The sequence below is a fragment of the Cinclus cinclus genome, chromosome 1 (genome assembly GCF_963662255.1).
Source record: "Cinclus cinclus chromosome 1, bCinCin1.1, whole genome shotgun sequence".
Classification (NCBI taxonomy): domain Eukaryota; kingdom Metazoa; phylum Chordata; class Aves; order Passeriformes; family Cinclidae; genus Cinclus; species Cinclus cinclus.
The window spans coordinates 30,264,719-30,287,374 of record NC_085046.1 but is presented as its reverse complement, the minus strand read 5'-3'; positions in this window follow the sequence as shown (position 1 = coordinate 30,287,374).

The window sequence follows — 22,656 nt, the reverse complement described above, 5'->3', positions numbered from 1 at the left end:
CACATCTTGTGGTTGCACCTAGCCAAATGTTTTCTTTGAAAACATTTTGCCTGTTAAAGGACATGAGCAGAGCCTGTTTAAATGAGAAAGAACATACTTGCTCATATTTCTAGAGTGCCAAACAGCCCTTCCTGGGAAGTGTCAAGTGCCACTTGAGAACTGAAATACTGAACTGTTCTTATTATTCCTCCAAGCTGTTGGTTTCAGAACAATGTTACAAATGTTATTTCATTTTGTAGGGGAAAATTTTAAAAATTTAAAGTTATGAGGTATCCCTATATCGGTATTTTAGAGAACCTGAAATAGCATTAAACTTGAAATTTGTCTACATTTTCACCAGTTAGGGACATACAAGACTTCAGACATCCTTTTGTGACATCTGACAGTAACATATCTTGCAACAGAATCACAGAATATCCTGAATTTAAGAACAGATTTTAAAGAGCTATAATTATGCAAGTGACAGGTCATGAATGTCGTGGGTCTCTGGAGGACAGAGAATTTGTAATGCTGTGCCACTGTATTTCATCAACAAGGAGATAAAACTGTGGCAAAGTTATAATGTTTTTTTTTATTACCAGCATAATGAATTGTACAGATACACACATAAGGTTCATTGAGCCATGGAATTTTTTTGATTCCTTCCATTTCATCAAGTCATGATCAGTTTCAAAGGATAAACAGCACCACAGTCAAATAATTTTTTCATTTCCTTCAGGAGTTTAAATTGTTGCTACCACTTGTTGGCATTTCTGATTTGCAGGTTTTGCCTTTTTACTTAATTCAGCAAAGCTGGATCTAGTGCAAGCTTCCACAGGTTCCTGTTTTAACCCCAGCTGGCAACTAAGCCCCCACAGCTGATTACAGACCCTCCCTGGCCCACTGTGAGATGGGGGAGACAATGAGAAAAGTAAGAAAATCCAAAATTGGGCAGAATTTGAATCTGTATCATCTTTGGGAATGGAGAAGGAGGGGGGATATCGTGCTATGACCTGCTGCTCTTAACCTCTTTAAATCAAATTTTGACTCATTCCAGCCCTCTTTCACTGAGCTGTGGTTTTGCCCGTGGGAACAGGTCTGCCAACTCCATGGAGAGCAAAGTAGGGTGGCTGTGAAACTAACAGATGTTCAGAAAGGATAATGGACAGTGGTTGACACCTCACCTGGTGTTAGATAAGAATCCACAGGGAGAAAAACAAACAACAACCAAACTCCCTTTTCATTTCAGCAGGAAGAGAAGTATGTCTCAAGCTAATCAGGAAAATTATTCTTATACACAGAATTTGACCACTGAAACTTAAACAAGACTAATTTTCTATTAATGAGACGCCTTAGAAAAAAACTCCTGCTAACTGTTCTTTCCTACGTCAGTACAATGTAGAAGAAAGAAATAACACTTTTATTAATTGCAAGAAATTCTGCAATCAGGCAATGCATTATGTAGCAGTCACAGCGTTAAGCACTAAAGAACATAATATCTTATGGCTTCCATAAATCATCTAGACATTTGCAGGTTGGTTTTTTTTTTTTCCCTTCAGCTCCTAAAATACCTTTGAAACTTTTGGTTAAACTATCTGTGTTCTGTACCTATTTTCTTTTTTTTTTTTTTCTAGTTTCTTCTAGCACATTTTGTTTTCCTATATTTTAGTGCTACGGCTTCATGCTGTTTGCCACTTCTGCTCAGATGCTTGGTTTGACAAAAGAGACTTTATATAATCTAAGTTATCGGGCTTGTCTGGACTCTGTAAAATCTTGCAGACCATACTCTACAAGATATCAAATTACCTATTTTAGTGAAAGAGCTGGGTAATATAATTTTTTGGGTCTTAATTGAAACTCACATTTCTCATTTATAGAATCTGGAAAAATAGATAGGAATCTCCTTAAGAAGTGTATCAGTTATGCTGGAGAAGATACAAATTTCATCCCTTTAAAGCATTTCATAGTTTGAATCTGATTGATATCTAAGTAATGCCAGGCACAGACCCAAAATAAAAATGCAGTGAAAAAGTACCAGAAACATGTTATTGTTGGTATTTTAAAAGAAAACAATTGGTTTATTCAGACATGAAGCTTATCTGGGACTCAGCACTGCTCACTGCAGGAATCTAGAGATGATCTCCTCTTCAGTCTCATGGGAAAGATAGATTTATGCTTGGTTATAGTAGTTCTCTTTTGCATCACCTGACTCTGTTACTTAGATAAAAATCACAGGAAACCAAGTCAAGAGGGACTATGAGGTCTCCTTTTCACGAGCCTCTTATTTTCCTTCATAGAAACTTGCTCATTTTTAGAGTCAGCATCACCTCAAGAATCCATTTTGGTAATTAGCCATTCAAACCACGAAAAAGGTTTTTTAGTGTCTAGACTAAATATTCCTTGCTGCTTGAATCCAGTGCTTATTTATTCTATTTGAAGCTTATTCCTCTTCTTTTTATGGCTGCTTTTTAATTTTATTGACAACTGTTGCCTTGCAAATAGAGCTGTGGCAGACAAGGGAGGTACTGTAAGGTACCCTCCACACAGAAGCAGACAGATGACTAAGGAAGAAAGGACAAGCAGAATACAAGAGGGAGCTCTTGAGAAACACGTGCCTGGTTTATATCTTCAAACTTTTCCTACATGCAATTGGCCTGTGCCAGTACCTGACAGCTGCTGTGGGCTGGCAGTGGGGTTATCTGGAGGGTGTGGAAAGAAGCAGGAAGGTTATACTTTGCAACCTGCCCAAAGACATCAAATCTCTTCCCCTTGACTTTGGTGCAAGTGAACAGGCAACATAAACAGGATTAGGGTAAGGTCTTGCTATGGGGTTTCCCTGGGAATGCAAACTGTAATATGAAATGCAATTACTGTTGGGTTCCCACACGTGTTCTTCCTGACTCTTACATCTGGTTCTGCAGAGGAAAAGGCAAACCTGACATGATTTATTTTGGAAAAACTAAGGTCTCTCAATTAGGGATTCAGTAATACTGAATGAAGGGAGGGATGAGCTATAGTGTAGGTATGTTTGCTAACCTGTCTCTTAGTGGTCCTAAAATTTGATGGATTTGAATAATTTCTCTAGAAATAAATCCAATACTATAATTATAATACTATATATACTAGGATATGAAATTCCAGGGTACTAATTTGGAAGTAATATATATGTAGCATTTACTCTTCTGGATATGAAATGTCTGAGTAGCTCCCATTATTTTAGGATCTAGACAGATTAGTTAACCTAGGTTTATGGCTGGTTCCTTTAGGAACTAGAATAATATTATTTCTGGATATTTCCAGGGTATTTTCCCTGGAAAATGTATACAATATTAGGTTTCTAATGGTGGTGTGTTTGCAAGAGTAAGAATTTGTTTAGGATTCTGAAATGTAGACTTATGAAATGCAGTAAATTCTGAGTTTAGAAAGGCTCACTAACTAAATGAAACTTTAGGGCTTGTATATGAAAGGAAGTAGTATGGCAAGTGACATTCCATCACTTACATTATATTGTACCAGAGTTAAATCTGGAGTCTGGGATAAAGAATACAAAGAGATTAAAATTAATTTTCATATTGTGGTTAAAAAACATGTCAGGGCTAAATTTAGGACAGTCTTATTTGGACTTATGAGATTTTCAGTTTATTTATAGTTTTGTGGGGTTTTGTTTTGTTTTGTATTATTTTGGTTTGGTTGTAGTTTCTTGAGCTACCCTTCAGCCTGTGGCATGAGGTAGGATTGGCTATAAGAAAAAGTTAGCTGCTGTCATTTTGGAAACACTACTTTTGAGGAAGTAAGTGGATACTCCATACAAATTATTCCATGTAGGATTCAGTATGAAATTAAAATGCTTAATTTATGCATTTAAGTGTATATATAACTGCTTGTGAGTAAGAGGCCTATAATGTTTTTTGTAGTCAGAAGAGATACAGTTTATAAATAATTCATCTAAAACTTAATTCATAGTGAACAGTCAAAGAAGTTATTGCAATTTTCATGAACAAATGACTGCTTGGTTCCTTAGGCTTAGGATTTGATTTTGGTATGTCTAGGGATGGTATACAGCCATGCAGTAACTAATAAAAGTTCACCTCGTTCCTTTAGTTCCGAATTGAGCTACTGCTTTAGTCGATCATGAGAAATTTTTCCTTGCACTTTATAAATCCTGTAACCTATGAGTCAGTGTTAAGATAAAAGTCAGTGTGGTGATCAGGCAACTAAAGCAAATAGCACTAGAATTTTTCAAATCACAGGCTGACTACTGTTCAGCTTTCCCTGAATGTATAGCAACCAACAATTTAAATAGCAATAGTAGTAGTAGTAGTAGTAGTAGTTAGTAGTAGTAGTAGTAATAGTAGTAGTAGTAGTAGTAATCATCATCATCATCATCATCATTTATTCTTTTAAATTTTAGCATTAGTGCTTTATCAATAAGCCTGTCTCTTTTCTTCCTTCTTCACCCCACTTAGACAACTTGAGGAACAAAGCTGAAGAATTTTAATGGCATCTACCTTGTCTTATCATTCCAGTTAAACCCTACTTTCTGCCAAGTCATTCATACAATAGATATCTGACTCCTTTCATACCTCTGCATAAGGGGAAATCATAATAACCTGAAAATGGTTTTGTAACAAACTTCACAGGATGAGTTACTCATACATTAATGACTCAATCTTCACATTTAACATTATTACTTGTTAGAGTACGAATAGCTTCTGGACAGGTTTTTTAATCTCTCAGAAATCGATGTCTGGGCTACATTATAACCTCATACAGAATTTTATGAAATTGCAATTGTGTTCATAAGACTGCAGCTCAGAACTCCCTTTTCCATAATATCTTCAAAACTGCCAGCCTTGTAATTATGAACCTTTGAACATAGAAACAAAACAAAAGGTAGCATTTACATATAACCTCACTGTATCACTGAAAAGTGCAGTTCTAATAGCTTTTATTTTAAATTTAACTAACCCTCTAAAATATGTCTCAAGAAAAGGACATTTGCAAACCTTCAAAGACAGAATAACATCATCATAAATACAACAATACATAATCAGAGAGTGCTCTTTCTGAACACCCTAATACCTGCTAATGAAGAGCCTGTTGCATGGTTTTGAGCTCAGGAGAAATAGAATAACATTAACTTGCCTTCATATTGAAAGGATTGAAATCCTGAAAGCATTATCAATTTATTGTTTGTCTGTGTGAAGCCTGACACTTCCCTGAGCTTTGTTTGGAAGATGTTTGTGTGCCATGGCACTGCTTTCAGTGTCACAGCCAAGGTTCAGATGAAGTTCCAGCTCTGCATTTAAATATGCAGTCAGCACTGAGACACCCTTTCACAGGTCAGTCTTTCCACCTGCACAGTTCGGCTACTTAGACGAGCTTTTGTACAAACTAGAAATTTATGTCCTCATAGCAAAGCATCAACATGCTTCAATTTGCAATACTGGTAAGGATTAGAGCTATGATGGAATTGTGATCTAAACACAAATTACTAGAAGGTAGAGGTAGACGTGACAATCATGTTCCACATCATGTTTTAGTCCTGGGTCTCTGTCACAAATACCTCCTGCACTGGATGTTGGTAAGATGAGAGGTAGAAAGAGCATAGCTCAAAATGAAGGTGAAGCAGGTGCTGTCTCTGTGGGTAACAGCTACTGTGGCCCTCATCTCAACAGCTCCACACAGCTCATGAGCATGTAGGGGTAACCTACACAGAAAGCATCAACACTCATTTGGTCAGGAGTACAAAAATAGTTTCAGGAGCACTGAGCCAAAGGCTCTGATTTCCAATCTTCACATATCAAACTATCATCTCTGCCTAGAAAAGCTGCAACGTTGTGAAAATGTACGCATGTGGTACATTTTTGCATGCATCAAGACTTCCCAAAACTATAGAGAGGCCAGCTCTGAGGCAATACATGGAACTGTCTGGGGAGAGCTTGCTAGCCTGAAATCATCATCAGTCCCAATGAAATCAATCTTGAAAGATTAACTGCCCTAAATTGCATCAAAACATGAGGTAGGCACTGCAGTCACCTACTATGCAAATGGAAATGCAAGACAAATTTGAGACAACACTGATATAAAAGACTGTGTGACTAAACTAAAGCTTTTAAAACCAGCTGTGTTTAATTCTATCTTATCTATATCTATCTATTCTAACAGTAAACAGTAAAACTGCTTGCTGCTGTAATAAGCATATCCTTTAATGTCAATTTTTCTTCTATTGTAAGCTCATGTTATAAATGAGGATTAGGAAGAAAACTATGATGTTTCATAGCACTACTGACTGTGTGCTCTTCTCTCGTTAGTCTATTTATGCCTGCATGTAAAAGAGTGCAAAACAACAGACTAGTAGGTATTAACGAGACCAAAAAAGAAGTACTCAACTGGTATCTCTTCAAATATTTGTAAAGAGCATTTACACACATGGCAATTTGATGACTCTCCTTAAAATGAATTTTATGTTTGCAGAAGTCAAAGACATTCTTTGAAACACTTGAAACACTGCCTTTGAACTCAGATCTAGAGAAAGTAACCTGTGAGGCTCTGTAGGCCTATTGGTCCTGGGAGACCTGCTCTCTAATCTTTTATTGCTGAATTTACACTGTGTAGAAATCATGAGTCATGCCAGGTTACTTTATTTTGGAAGTTGCATGTATAGGAACTGGAACACTACTAGCATCTTGCAAGTTTAAAATTTGAAATATAATTTACTGAAGAGAGTGAAAAGTGGAAAGTGTATCCAAACTCTCTTGACATGCAAGTCATCATGCAGGTTCAAAGTGATTAGCCATTAAGTTTGCTGATATTTTGGCATAAATTAGTGAATTTTTATGGAGCATTTTTCTGCTAGTGCACACATTTCTTGGAAGAGATCCCAGTTCCAGTTGCTCTCAGAAATCTGTATCAACAGCTTTCAGGCAATTTATATATATTTCACTCTTTCTCTGAGTCAGGTCCATGGACTTTCTTGTATTACAGGAAGGAATAACCTCTCTTACTGCCCTTGCAAAATGATAACAAAAATTTCTAGGAAAGGTCTGTTTGGACATATGGAAAGAGTTCTTTCTTATATAGTCATCATTAATCATCTCTACTTGTGTGAAATTTCTTGCTAAGCTCAAAGCAAGTATATATTCAAAATACCTCTGTTGCACTGAATTATTTTTTCTATCTTCTGTAGCAAAGTGCAAATGTGCAAGATAGTTATCTTGCATTTTAACAATTTTATTTCTTTTTCCTTAGCTTTACAGACTCTTGTTACTTTTCTGACACAACTAGAAAATTGAAGAACTCATGATGTTCCTATTCTTAAAAAAAATAAGCCAAGCCAGTCATTAAAGCTGTGAGGCAAAAATATGCATAAATTCCAATCCAGGCATCACAGGTACAACTAGTGGAACTGATAAAACCCCAAACCCACAAGTGTCTAAAGACTTCACTGGAATTGTATTCAGCTATGAATTGTATGTTCATGCTTGCCTTCCTTTATTTTTTTTCTTTTTTCCCTTTTTTCTTTCATTTTTCTTTTTTCATTTTTTTTCCTTTTTTCTTCTTTTTTTCTGGAATTATTAATTAAATAATTGGCGGCGTTAGTGTTCCTGTCAGAGCTGTAGCAAGTTTGCAAGTCTTTATAGTTATGCTGAAATAATTGTGTTGAAATGTAAAACAAATCTCACCAATACTTCTCACAATGGGCAAACATGTCACCCAAGGTTTTAGACAAATATTCTTTCATTCTTTCCTGAATTTTCTTTGTTCAAAAGCCTGTGTCATTTTGAATTCTGCTCTGCAAAGTTTAAACTTGTTTTAAAGTGCTTATAATTGAGTTTTGCATTGGATGAAAGTTTGCTTGCATTTGTGGGAGCGTAAAACAAAAGTAACCAACTTTTTTTTCCATAGTTTTCACTGAATTTAGTTGAAAAATGCTGTCATTTTCTTAATTGGAAATTGTAATGTAAAATTTACAAATATAATCTGAGCTAAGCACAAAATTATCATATTAAAATGCTAACCTGAGGTATGTTGTTAGCTACCCTACTACCATGGAAATTAACATGGACATCTTAAATACAAAGATATTAGGCTTTCTACCTTATATAGTTTAGCATTCAGATAGATTCTGTTGGCCAGAATCAATTATTGCAAAAGCCAGTTTAGATGATAACAGAAGGAAAATTTGAATTGCATAGCACAAATTCAGGAGGTCAGCATTTAGCTCTTGTTTTTATTTGTTTAAAATTTAGAGTATCTTCTTTTGTCTTCTTTTCTCCTTTCATATCCTCTCCATCACTCAGCACAGAAATATGTTCTCCTGATCTTTGCCTCTCTGAAGAGAACATTTTTATCCCACTTCTCACTTAACTCTTTATTTAGACTTAAATTTGAAATCTGTAAAGCCCTTCTCAATGTAGAATGAAGCAGTTATAATAAAAATTAAATACAGAAGGAAAAAGTACTTTCAAATTTTTCAAGGTCCAATGCCAGCGTTTGTTGCTTCCGAAGTGTTTTCTGCTTTCTAAACAGGGATTATCCTGGAACTGCAGAATAACTTTTGATCTGTTACATCAACTTTATAACTTATATTCTTTTCTTTTTCAAGTTCTGCTTTCTACTGTTTTCTTTGTCACCTTTTTGACATCCTAACCATATGTCTCAGTAACTAGTACATCTGATTAATATTAAAACCCATCCTGCATATTTCATATTGTCCTAGGTCCATGAAGCAAAAGGTGTTTGGGTCAATAATAGAGATGTTGGTAGAACGTTTTCCATCCTTTTATGCATATAGAGAATCAAATTACACTGGAATTCATTAGTGAACCATTAATGCAAATGCTTATGCAATGTAACAGAAGAAAAACCTACTTATCATTGAGTAGTAAGACTAACAACATCCTAAATAGGACAGCCAAGTATGCGACTACCTACTTCCCCAATATGTACATTTTTGAAACAAATAACAGTATAGAATTGCTCTTTATCTGCAATGCTGAAGGCTGGGTTACTCACAAATCCTTTCTTAGCAGAAAGCCCTCTCCAGAGGCTCTCATCTATCGGCTGCAGACAGCAAGCTGGCTGCCTCCAACATTCTGCTAGGCTTAGGTGGAAGCATTTAAAGAAACTGTACACTTTGGTGTGCAGATCCAGGCAGATCTCTCATGATGAAGGTATTAGATGACCAGAGGAAAAATGCACATGTCTACATGGCATTGTAAACTGAACAGCAGAAGTTTTTGGAAGCTAACAACAGTGTCACCCATAGCGAAAAACATGAAAGTAAGAGGATATTAGTTCTAAAGTATAATTTAATGCAGAAGTTCAGTAATTTTCCAGAAACCTTCCAAAAACTCAGGAGATGGATGGGATAGCTGTTTTCATTTATTCGAAGAAAGATACATTTATTTCAAAGATACATTTTTGGTCTAAGGATAATGAAATCTGGACAAAGCTGAGGGCTACTTTCCTGTGATGGTGCAAAGCACTGAGAGACCAAATATTTTCAATAGCAGTCTGAAAAAAAAAAAGTTTCCCATAAGTCAAAAATAACCAATGAGAGGATATGGTAGTTAGACAATGAGGAATGTGGAGTAAGGGAATGAATTTTCCTGCAATCTATGTTTCTGACTCCATTGCAGGTCAAAAAGATGTAATATAAGATGCTGTATAAGATAGTTAAGACAAAACATAATTAATTATTCTACCTAAAGGTCTGCTTTTCCACTACTGCTCCTCTCTCTTGCTGTTCATTCTGATGACATAGAACAACAGATATTGACTGAATAACTTTTCATATTTACTGTACATAGGAAGTACACATTTACTGGCAATTCAGAGAAGTTGATCTTGAGATCTCTATCCAAAACTCAAGACATTATGATGACACTCGTTCTTTTTTACAGGATTTTTTTTCCCTAGTAAAGACTGTGGTATGGATTTTCATTCTGCTGTAAGAATGGACAAGAAATTATGACTCAACTTTTGTCTTAAAATGATTCACTGCTTTCCTTAGAGAAAGCCCAAACAATAATGCTCTTTGGAACTGCTGGTCATATTGATTCAATTATCACTTCCTGGGCCATGCTGTGGGCTGAACAATGGAGCTATACAGCTGTGGTTTTCACCCCCTTGTTGGTTGAATGTTTTCAGTGATTTTAGTACTGTGATGAACAAGACCCCGAGTAAATCGAAGTGTTGTTCTAGCTCTCCTAGGAATGTTCTTCTGGACAAAATTATTGCAGTATGTTGTACAAAAGCTTTGTCCTTTCTTATGCCATCTGGGGATTCCCAAATGCTGACTAAACTGGCAGCTGCCTATGTACAGCAGACGTAAAATCTTTCAATACAAGAGGAAAACAGAATTTACTGGGACGGAGAATGTAATGGCTTTTTTTTTTTGTTTATTCTTACAAATAATTGGACCATCCTACTGGATGGTTCAGCTCAGGTCATGGTTTCAGAAAACAAACCAATATTCCTAAGTTATATTCAGGCCACATTTGTACCTCAGATATTTTGATTTGGTGTTTTTCTATTCATTGGGTCAGATTATCTGACTTGTTTCAGAGAAAATATCCAATTTGTGCTGGTCTTGTTGGTATGAAGTTTAGCCCAGAGAAGTTGATTTTCTTCTTTCCTTTGGCTGAGTACAAATGCCTATATTCTGTTTATACCTGATCAAGATAAGAAGCAGAAAAGAGGTCTAATTCACTATGTTGAGAAATTGTTCTAAATTAGAGCAGCCCTGAGGCAGCCCTAGTTTATGTTTGAAGCAGCAAACTAAAATATCTGCAGTATATACAGTTCAGTTTCCGTGATAAGTAATGTCTTCTACACCAACTGGATGTTGGTTGAGGAGAGAATTTGGCTCGGTGTACTGTAAATTAGAGGAGACAACAATGGAATGAATTCTGCTTGACAGCCACAGCACTTCAAGCTCTTTACCTTTTCTGTCTTTCATGCCTGACTTTCATATTGAATTCCTGAAAAGTCAGTGGGTTGGATTTCCTCACTCTGATATATCTGATTCTACAGTTAAGTGCTTTTCCTTCATTTTGTTACTTTGAAAAATGAAAAAGTCAATTGCTTTCCATTTGTGGTCAGCAATGAACTTCTAAATAACCCACCACGCAGTATTCATCTGCAGAGGAATTGACAACTGGGTCAAGTGTTAATAAGGTATAGAATCATCATATGAAAACTCTGGTAGTAACCACGCTGACATGTCCCTAACCAGTTTGTTCCCCTTATCCTTCCTTATCTTTTAATACACTTGATCAACTTATTATGCAATTTTTACCATCTTTTAACCCATTCTTTTTTTTCCCCTTTTCACACCTCTTTTTATATTTTATAGCTGGAGCATCTGTTTTTATTCTTCCTGTCTTTAAACTGTCTTTTGTGGCTTGAGTGTAATGGCAAATATGCTACTGGAAAGAGGAAAACTACCAAATCCCAAAACTTTCATGTCTATACACTGTATTTAGGAAAGAGTGACACTTGCAGTTTAGGCTAACTGAAGCTTTATAAATGTTATCTTTTACAACTGTAGCCTTAAATTTCCACATTGAAATATTCATTGCAATGGATTACTCTGCTCCATGTGAAATTCTCTAGAGTAGCCCTTCATGTTTTCAAGTTGTACTTGAATTATTCTACTTTGAAATTAGTAATACTTTTATTTCCCTGTGGTAACAGTTTCTAGATATTCAATAACCTTCAGATGAAATTATGATAGGAAAATTACATAAACTTATACCCTAGATGACTTAAAATCATTGGGATTATTAGAATTAAAAGGAAGGCCATATAAGAAAACTGGGAAGAATAGCTGTTACAATTAAGGGTTTTTTATATAATTTAATCTTATCCAGAGAATTCTTTAACAGTTAACATATTTAAAAGACTAAGCCATTAATCATCAGATTTTTCTTTTCATTTTTTTCCTGTGACACATATTATATGTAATATATTAAATTAATAGATACAATTTATAAAAGTGGTAATAAGGCCAGTAAAAGCAGACTGCTAAAATATTTGTTGTATAACTCCTGCCTTGCCTGTCTCATGACTTTTTGAGCCAGAAGAGCAATGAGCCTTGATCCCCCTGCCATATGCACAAGTTAACAATAGTTGAACACCAGCTAAAACTTCTGAAATCAGAAAATCTGGCTTCTTAAATGTGAATAGTTTGAGGAACTTTAAGAAATTTTTCAACTGTTTCATTTTCAATGTTTACATTTGTGCTGCTTCTTTGCAAATGTTATGATAAATTAATCCAGTTTCAGAAAAATTTACCAGAACAGGAACTTCTAAGAGAAAATTACAAAATATTTTAAAAATGAAAGTTTATGCTTTGTGGCTGTAAATATTCGTGCTTGAGTAGGACTAATGTACTTATCCAGGAATAGGGCAGAATCACACTAGGTGATTGACTAATCTCAGATTCAACTCTTTCATGGTGAATATTTGTATAATTCTATAAAATACTGACTTGAGTCTGTTTGAACTAATGAATTAATAATTTCTAATCAGTTTGAGGAACTCATGCTTGAGTTTGTCAGTTTTATTACTAAAGCTTTCTTCCTGAATGGCAGAACTTTCCTCAGGGGAAGAAAAAAGCAAAAAATAAGCCACACAACAAGACAGACCAGGGCCTTTAGTGTTGATAAACAAGAATCTGAAGAAGGAAATATTTCCTTACTTATATTCTCATGAATACATATTGAAAGCCATCCTAAAATCACATGGAAATGCAAGTCATTCCAATTTATCAGAATCTTTCTTGTTGTGAGGATCCCAACACTTAATGAAATATCTACATCTCACAATTTGTGGTCTAATGAATGATAAGTAAAGAGAATATTTACTTCCCTCCATCCACTGACTCTACTGCTGTTTATATAATATCAGATATTGCTGACCTTCTTTGCTGCCAAGGGAGCACTCCTGTCTCATGTTCACAGACTACAAATACCCCCAGAATTACTCTGCAGCCTGGAAGTCCCCAGCCACTGCTCTTCCTTCATCCATAAATCCAGCTGTATCTACTCAAAGCTGTACATTTGATTTCAGTCCTATGACATGCCTTAATAAAGACCAGAGCAGAAGTAAGCTTATACACTTACCTTGGAAATAAATCAATTAAAATGTTGTTAGGAATTGTAATAAAGAAAAAACACGTCCCTATGTGATGTAAATTGATACTTATGGCAGCTAAGCATGGATTCAAAACATTTAGCATTCCATTGTTAAGTACAGACATTAATGGGATACTGGTTGCATCCTCATCTCTTTCTCTATTATCTGTTTTAATTAGATACATGCAGGTTTAACATAACTGCACACTTGGTTCTTAAGCTCTCAGTGAAGTGGACCTTGAGTTATATTAATTTCTGCTATAAATGAATTCAGCTAAATATCACAAAGTATTATTCATAGACTTCACAGACAATAATGCAGCTATATTAAGTTTGAACTTGATGTTTCCCCCTCATTTTACTGTTAGATGTAATTCTTTGTCAATATTTTTATGTGTGCTACATAGAAAATACTTACTATGCACAAACATATGTATGTGCACATATATAGGAGGAACACCTGTCAAGAGTCAAGCTATATTCTACAACTCCATCTGGAGTTCTGCATTGTCTCAGAGGAAGTTATTTCATATACAAGACTGCATAAAGATATATGTCATGGTTTTGCATTGTGATCTTTGGAGAGATGATACCAGAAATACTTTCTGAAGTGTGCTCTGCTGTTGTTCAGGATTGATGCATTTAGATATGATTTTATTACATGTTCTTTTATTCTGATACTTACTCTCCTGTCCAGACTTTCATATTGCTCTGTAAATTATGCTACCTGGAATTCTCCTGCTAGAGACTACAACCTCCTTCTTTTCTCCCACCTGCTTAAAATTAGAAACCTTCTATTTTATTTCTCTTCCCCAAAATGTAAAATCCTGCAGTTTTACAGATTTACTGAGTTCGACGATGACCTTGGTGATTGAAGTAATGCTGCAAGTTTTTCATTTCAACAATTGTTTTGTAGTTTAGGAAATACAGCTCCTACAGCACACCCAGTATCCTTCTCCCAGGGTTCTATCAATTCTTTTGTAGTACAAAACAAAATAAAACAATGAAGGGGCATGTTGACTGCTCTAGGCTGAAGATTCTTTTTTGTTATTCATCTTTGTGTGGTGAAAATTCTTGAGGTTTTTTTTCTTTCTTTTCTATATTCTTCCTTATCTCTGGGAGATTGTTCAACTAACAAGTACTTTTTCCCTGCTTTTTGAACTTGATTAGGACTTCTCAAGACAGGAACTTTAAAACATGATGCTGGTGTATTGCATAAAATGGTCAGTATGGCCTTGTACACATCATGTGCAGAATCTTCCTACCCAGGACACATCTGAGGGAGAGGAATTGAGGAAAGTGCCACCAACCAGCACCTTTTTCTGCCCTTCACGAGCAACAAAATATGTTGGCTTAATAATTCAAAATCCATCCTTTTGTAAGTCTGTTGTGATGGTTAACATTGCCCGGCTGCATTGGTGTTTCAGGATATGAAGAAAGAAAAATCAAATATTTTCTTAAGGATTGAATTTTAGCAGAAATTGAAACCTAATGTTTAGGAGCTTGCGTGACAATTAGAGCCATTTCTTCTTTAAAGACAATGATATCTTTTCAGTGTTACTTGGGTCCATAATAGTTACCTGTTGTTTGAACATCATTTATTATGACCTCACTGAGATTTCTGGCAGATCTCACAGCTGATTCTCATTGTGTTTTGCTTAAGCTGCACCGCTGCTTTGCATAGTCATGCTCAGAAAAGGAAATATTAGCAGATGATCCACAGAGGAAGAGGGAGCTAGCAGGAAAGTTATAAAAAATACCTCTATTTCTGCAGTATTCAAGAGAGTTACCTGCTTCAGAATAAGCAAAGGCTTACAGAAAACATTTTTCTAGCTTGCTGTGAACCATCAAAGAGAGCTGATTGTTTCTCAGGCAGCCTACAATTACTGATTCTTATGGATAATGTCCAGTACTATTTAGAAGGACTTATTCTTCAGGCAAGAAGATTTTCCAATGTAATTTATAGTCCAGTCTGGCTATCCAGACAGATCTTTGATCTCCAAAGTAAAAAAAAAAAAAAAAAAAAAAGACAACAACAAACAAACAAAAAAACCAAAACAAAACAAAAAAGCATCTCTCCTTTATTCAGTCTAACTTCTTTTTGCAGAGGCACATTTTCTTGGGAGTCCTGTTAGACTGTCTAAAAATTATTATGTCTTCTACAGCTGGATTACCAAAACACTCGCCATTGATCAAACAGTCCTCCCACCAAAACCAGCAGAACCACAGTGAGCCTGTAAAGAAGTCCTGAAAAATCACATATCCTGTTAGCCATCTGAGTGCTCTTAGCTATAACAGCAGGTACTGTAGGCAGCTATAAATGTTTGTGATTTTCACTCTAAAAGCATCCAAAACATGTCCTACTGTGTATTCACACCCCCATAAAGTCAGGCCTGAAGGACTTCTTTCCCATTTTGGCATTGCTTTAGCACCATCAGAATTTCCCACTGAGTCCTTGACTCAAAACATTTACTCATGCTACAAAAGCAGAAGACTTGTATACAAAACATCTTATCTCGTGTAGATGTATTGTATTTAGAATTCACTTGATTAATTTTTTTTAATACTGATTTTATTTTCTGAAAACATTGTCAAAGCTCTATTGCTTGTGCATTGCAATGCATAAAGAACTGGAAGGCTGGCACTAAACCTCTATCAACATTTTAATGTGGAGAAACCATTTACCCTACAACCACATAGGACTAATATTGTGAATTTTTTACTTCTTGCATTTAAGTTAATAGAATAAAAGTCTACAAAATTATGTGGACAGACAAAATTATTTGTTTTGTTTGTTCATGCTAATTTAATTAATTTTTAATGTGCATTTTGTAGAAAATACTCCATTAACTCTACCAAACTAGAAACCTATTGTCCAAGAATACAAATAAATGTGATTACATAAGTGGATGTGTATTTAAGTTAAAAATTGACCATGAGAAAATACAGTTTATTTCTGTTCTTTCAGTTATGTTGCCCATTAGAAAAATGAACTGAATCATTGATATGGTTTACTAACGCAGGGAAAAAAGCAGGCAATTGGAGCTTGATGTTTAGCAATTTTACCAAAATTGAGCACATAGTCAAATGATTTGCAAGGCCAAGCAAATATATAGAGAATAACAGAGTATGAGATTACTGAAGAGCAGAGAATGAAATTCTTGTATTTCAGCACAGTACCAAGCAATCACTTTATTGTTTGGCCAGATCAAGACTGAGCATGTTGCACCCTATCTGAATCAGCAATGAATACCTCACAGTCTCTTCCTGAGTACACATTAAAGGCTTTGAGGTGAACAACTTGCCTGAATACACTGAGAAAAACTACTAGAGCACTCAGTGTGCTTAAAACTTTTTTTAACCTGATGAAGTATATATAGCTTCTAATTTGCCTGGAGTTTATTTAAGTCTGTCTAGAAATAGCATTGCAAAATACCAGTATAGGATGTTTCATTACCCACATAGCAAACAACATTTTCATTACCACCATCATCATCATCAGGTGCCTGAAGCTCATGTGTACTGAGACATTTAATTATGGAAAGGAAGAGCTACTTATTAACAGAAACAAACAAAAAACCCCAAACAATTAAACCTTTCCAATACTTCTCCCTTTTTTGCAACAGTAAGGTAAAGTCCTTTATGTTTCCAAACCTTCTTTTTGTCACATTCTTTGTAGCTTTACCACTCTTTTCAGAAGAGATTTTTACAGCGGCTGCTTCTTCCCTCTTTCTTTAGATTTCTAACCCACCAGTTCAACTGTATTGGATCTTGGTGATGTGGAATGTTCTCTGAAATGTAGGGCCTTTTTAAAAAACTATTTCTTTGTATTTCAAAGTAACTGCACAGCAGTGTCTCCAGTTGGACAACCACTGATGGAAGACTACTATTCTAGCACTCATTCTAAAAAAAAAACCAAACTTTAAAAATTTTGAATATTCTTAAACAAATTGTGCAGCTCATGACTTTCACAAAGTTGCCATTACTATTTTCAGAGCACCTCTCCTTAAATAATAAAGATGTCATGAGAAGACTGTCCTCAGATTAATCAAAGTGCAGTTACAGAATGAAGTACCTAAAAGATAAGGATAAAAAGAGGGGGAGGCCACATCAGAGAGAAAGGAAAAACTTTTCTAGTTTTATATGGAAAGGAACAAAGAGAGAAATTTACCATGTTATTCTAGATCATTGAACAGATTTGTTGCAGCATTTTTGTTTGTACTGATTTTTTCCTGAGCACAAAAAGAAAGAGACTACTATATGGCATAATCCTGGGCATGTGCAGTGTTAAAATAAAAAATTAGCAAGGTCTCACATGTGGTTGGAGGAATTCAGCTGTTTTTGTTGTATAGAGAAGAAAAAGGGCTGGCTAAATTTTGGCATAGGCTGAAACATAATATCTTACCCTGATGTAGGCAGTTGTCTTCTTGCACTTTTGTATGCCACCTTCTTCCAAGAATTAATATCTGTAGACTTAGAAGAAAATAACCCCCCACAGGTAACTTTGAATTGAAATAAATATTACATATATGAAACTGAAAACAGAAGAAGAAACATTTGAAAATTGTTATTACAGAAATAATAGTGACTTTCTGTCAGTAAGTCTCATCCATATGGATTCACCTTTAAGTTGTTAATTTTTCTCTCAGAGTTTAAGAAATCCAAATATGTGGTCATACCTTGCATGATGCCTGTCATTAAGTTCACCTATACAGCTGGTGGTAGGTAGAACTAACAAACTATCTACTCTTTCCCTGGTTCCATCATGACTTACTGTCAAATGTACTTTCTTGCACTTTCGAAGGAGTTGAAATACACAAGTACGAAAAATTGCCAAGAAAAAAATAATCCTTAGCAAAAATGAGCATTACATGGTGGGTTGGCCCTGACTAGCAGCCAACTCACTCACTCACTCACTCACTCACTCACTCACTCACTCACTCACTCACTCACTCCCCACCTTCCAGCAGAACTGGGGAGAAAATAGGAAGAACAAGAGAAGATTGTGATTCAAAATAAACCACTCAGCAGTTACTATCATAAACAAAGCAGACTTGGCTTGGGGAAATTAACTTAATTTACAGTATGCAATTACCATTTCAGGCATTGGGAAACAAACATGATAATCATTTAAATATCAAGGGCTGCAATAGGTGCATCTACTCTGGTGCAGACTTGTCTGTGGGCTTCAATTGCCTTGGGGGTGTCCCTGCTCCAGCACAAAGCACTTCCTGCTCCTCTGGCCTTGTTACTTTATGTAATTTCTGAAATATTATTTCACTGTGTCACTGCAAACTTCTATGACTGGTCCAGAAACAACATCAACTCCATTGTTGGACTGATCTGTGTCCTGCCGTGGGTCCATTTAGGTGGCTGGAACTGGCTGTGTCCAACCATGTCATTTAGCAACATGATTGCAGAGTATCAGGTTTTGTGAATCCATGTTTTTGGAAACCAATTCATTTGCTTGTGAAAAGGGCATGGCATTTTTATGAGACCAATCTTCTCCAGAATAAAGTTGAACCACAGCCTGCCAGAACATAAGTCTCAGCTCATTTGGTCTAGAACAAAACCTCGTGCAGGTGATTGCTCTTCAGCAATGGTCCTGTAGTCCTTAAAATAAGCAGAGGAGTTGAGTGTTAATGGAATGGGAGACACAGTGTACTCTGCAGAGCTCAAGAGCTGGCCTGTCTGTCAGACAGCCCTGGTTAGCCTGGCTGGCACCAGTGCTGAGGTGGCTTTTGCTCCCCTCCAGTATTAAGACAACCTACAACTATGTTCAATCTGACATTGATCTGAAGTTTATGAAGTTCAATGCAAAGCTGTTGGTGGAGATTGAATTCTGTTACTGACAGGAAAAACTGGAATAGCCAGTGTCATTAGGGTGAGTAGATGCATAGTTATACAAACAAATGGTATTTTTTGCATCAGTTATGCTATCAGAATTGCTCTATGCCAACCCGTGAGCAGGTTTCCATTAACGCTCTGCAGACACAAAGAACACTGTATTGGACAAAATGAGTTGCAGTGCAAAAGTAGAGTGCAGGACCTATTTTTCCAAGAAGCTGAGAGATCAAAAATTATTATCAGCTGCAATATTTAACAGTGTTAGCTCTTTAGGACCACAGTCAAACATTCACTGAAGCCTTGAGTTGATGCAGTTAGGGCAGAACAGACTGGGCAATGAGTGCTGCACGGGGAGTTGGATCAGTTGGATCCTTTGGGCTCCAAAGGATCAGGAGGAGCAATGGGAAGCAGTCTTCTGGTATGGATTCAGATCAGTATGTGCCACTGACGGATACCTTTGTTGTTTTGTTCCACAGGTTTGTGGGGGAAAGCCTAGGAGGAAACTCCTTAGGAAATCAGCTTCAGAGTAGCTAATTTTAGAGTTTGGTTTCACAGAAGTGATGAGAAGCAAATTTCTTTATTAAAGATTCTTCCTTACAAAGGCTTATTCAAACCAAGGATTTAAAAACTGAATTCCATCAAAATACATTTTGATTTTAAGTAGTTGATACTGAAACTATGTATAGGAACTTTAACTTTCTGTGAAGCTTTAGCTCAAGTTATTCTCCACCTAAAACTTTGTCCTCAAAATAAATGAAAATTCTCCTGTACTTTAAAGAATCAATATAAAATGTTTCTAAAAAGGAAGTGGAATGTTGATAAACATATATGATTTTAACTCTTTACATACTTAACTGAAGTTTTTCTTAATAAGCATTTTTCCATAGAATGAAAATGTTTAGACAAAGATTAACCAGGAAGACCATGGAATAAAAAATAACAGCATCATTCTAAATAATTTATTACAGGGAGGGAAAACCTAATTTAAGATTTAGATGACTGAGTTCACCTTTATTGTGTCGGTGAAAAGAATAAAATAAGAATATCAATACTATGGCTCAGGAAGCAGAATTTGGTCCACACTCCACTGCCTGTTAGCTTTTTTTGTCCATGACACATATTCTGGAGGTCAGATGACTTTATTCCAATTTTGGTACATTTTAGAATCACTTCTTACTTTCTACAAGCATGAGCTTTGCAGGTGAAAGGCAGAAAAGAATGAGCTCAAAGACCTATTCTCTGCTACCAGGCATGAGACTTTACAAGAGACACCAGACTTAGGAACATCAGATGCCTGTCTAAATAATTGACAACTACAATGAAGTGAGGGCAAAAGTCATTCCCAACCAGACTATATTTAAAACTGCCAACCTGAGAAGGATTCATAGTCTAGGGAACGTGTCTGAGATTCATCTTAAAAACTCTGCTGTGTGTGTCCAAGTTCAGTCATCAGCTGTGGAATAACTTTAAATGAGAGATTTACTGAGCCAGTTCCTGCACAAACCTGGCTATATTGAAAGTTACACTGTACTAACAAAAACACAGTATCCTATGTCACATTATGGCAAAGTTGATTTATAAACCATCTGCAGTCACACAAAACTTCTAGCCGGACTTACACATTGGAAGGAATTCGTGTCATTTTGATTTGAGGTTTTGATTTGCTCAGAAATCAATCAAGAGTGAGATCAGCTGAGGATGTAATGTGAAATTACAGTCAATACATAGACAGATGGAACAAGACCACAGATCCAAAGGGTCTGGTGGTTGTGTGCCAAACCACTAAATGGGCACCAAGTTCAGGGGTCAAGCTCTTCCCATTGTGAGTATGCCCTGCTTCTGCCAAAGTTGGTGGGGGCACCGTGTCTACACTGCAAGGCAGGGCATCTGACAAGGATATATTTCTGCAAAGAAATCTTTCTTGTGTTATTTACAAATATTGTGTGGTTCTGTGGTTTTTGTATTGTTTTGAGGGATTTGTTATTGCTGGTTTTTGTTTGTTGGGGTTTTTTTTGTTTGTTTGTTTTGGTTTTTTTTTTTAATAAGCCTGCAAAGCTGTGGAATGTTGAGAAAAAGAGATCCTGAATGAAATCCTGGTTTCACTAAATTAATTGGGGAAATTACTATTGACTTCCCCAGGGTCAGCTTCACTCTACAGCACAGCCCCTTGTATATTTTTGCTTGGTGACACCCAAATAAAATGTGCTTTGCTTACAAATCAAAATATTTTTTTGTAAGCTGTTAGCTCTTTCCGCTCAGCATGGTGGATGAAATACAAGCTGTGCTCTTCTCTGCATCTCCTATTATTACCTGTCATAAAGAATTCACAATTAGGGTTTTGCTGGCAATTTTGCTGCTGATACACAAGTCAGATAAAAATCCAGATTGTTCTTCCGAATCTGTTTTAGCTCTGTGTTACTGATACAATAACTTGTGGTGGTGAAACAGTAAGCAAATATTTATCTTCCTCTACACCGCCAGGGAAAAAGCCCAATGAGATATGTGGGATGGACCCCCCACACAATAGAAGATTAATATACTCCACAGTGTTGCTGTCAAGAAATTTTTAAAATCTTCCATTTGGGTTTACCACAGCAGCAATTCCTGTGTACCAGATCTTGGCAGATATTTTTTAATTACTTCAGGGACAGCAGGATCAAATCTTTGAGAGCTGACACCAGTTCATGCAGACACACACAGGAAGAAGTGGATAAATTAAAGTATGATTGCAAACAAATATGACTTTAAAGAAGACAAATGAAAGAGCAGCAGTCAATACCACAGTATTGGTATTTATAAAATACCAGAGTAATCTGTTGAAAGACTTTTCCATACCATGGAGAGAGAAATGGAAGATGAGAGAGAATGAGTAGGAATGAGTAGGGAACAAGATATGACGTTCTGAGTGTGAAGAAGGACTATTTTCTCTTTTGCAGATTGACCAGTGGAGCAGGAAGTGGCTTGTACCTGACTTGGGATTTTGTGTAAGGCATTTTCTTTTTGTGTAGAAAACTAGTTTTGAAGTTGTATGAAGAATAGACAAACTGGTTGGGCTAAACCTTAATCTCTATAGTTTTGGAATAAAACTAGTATGACAACTAACTTGTGGAGGGTGTAAGAAACCCCTTCTTTTTGAAAAACATTTCTTTATTTGGAAGAAATGCTTCTAACTTGATTTCTGTCCTGTCGGAACAAAGTCAAGTTAAAATATTTTCTTTTGTCACAGAACAGCAACTTCAAGTTAATAGTTATTATTGTATAGAGAGTAATTTCACACTGATCCAACAACAAAATGGAAAACAAAATTATTAAAAGGAAACAAATAAAATGTGTAATATTTTTAATTAAAAATGTTACTGAAATAAAGTACTTCATGTGTAATTGATATTTTCTCAAAGGAATGGTTCTCTTAAAATTATTTGACCCTAATTATTTATAGACATTGTTTGTTCTCCTCTTGTTTCTTTTTGAAATTCTGTTCAAATAATTTCAAATTATGATTTATGTTTGCATGGCAACACGAAGGGTTGAAGCCAGAGACATCTATGAAAGTACCCTGTATCATAAATTATGCCATATTTCCCTCATCCAGAGGCATTTTCCTGTGACCTCTTTGAATTAATTTAATTTGAAAAATATTGTTCTGGAGTTAAAGTATAATGAATAATAATCATTTATTTTGGAA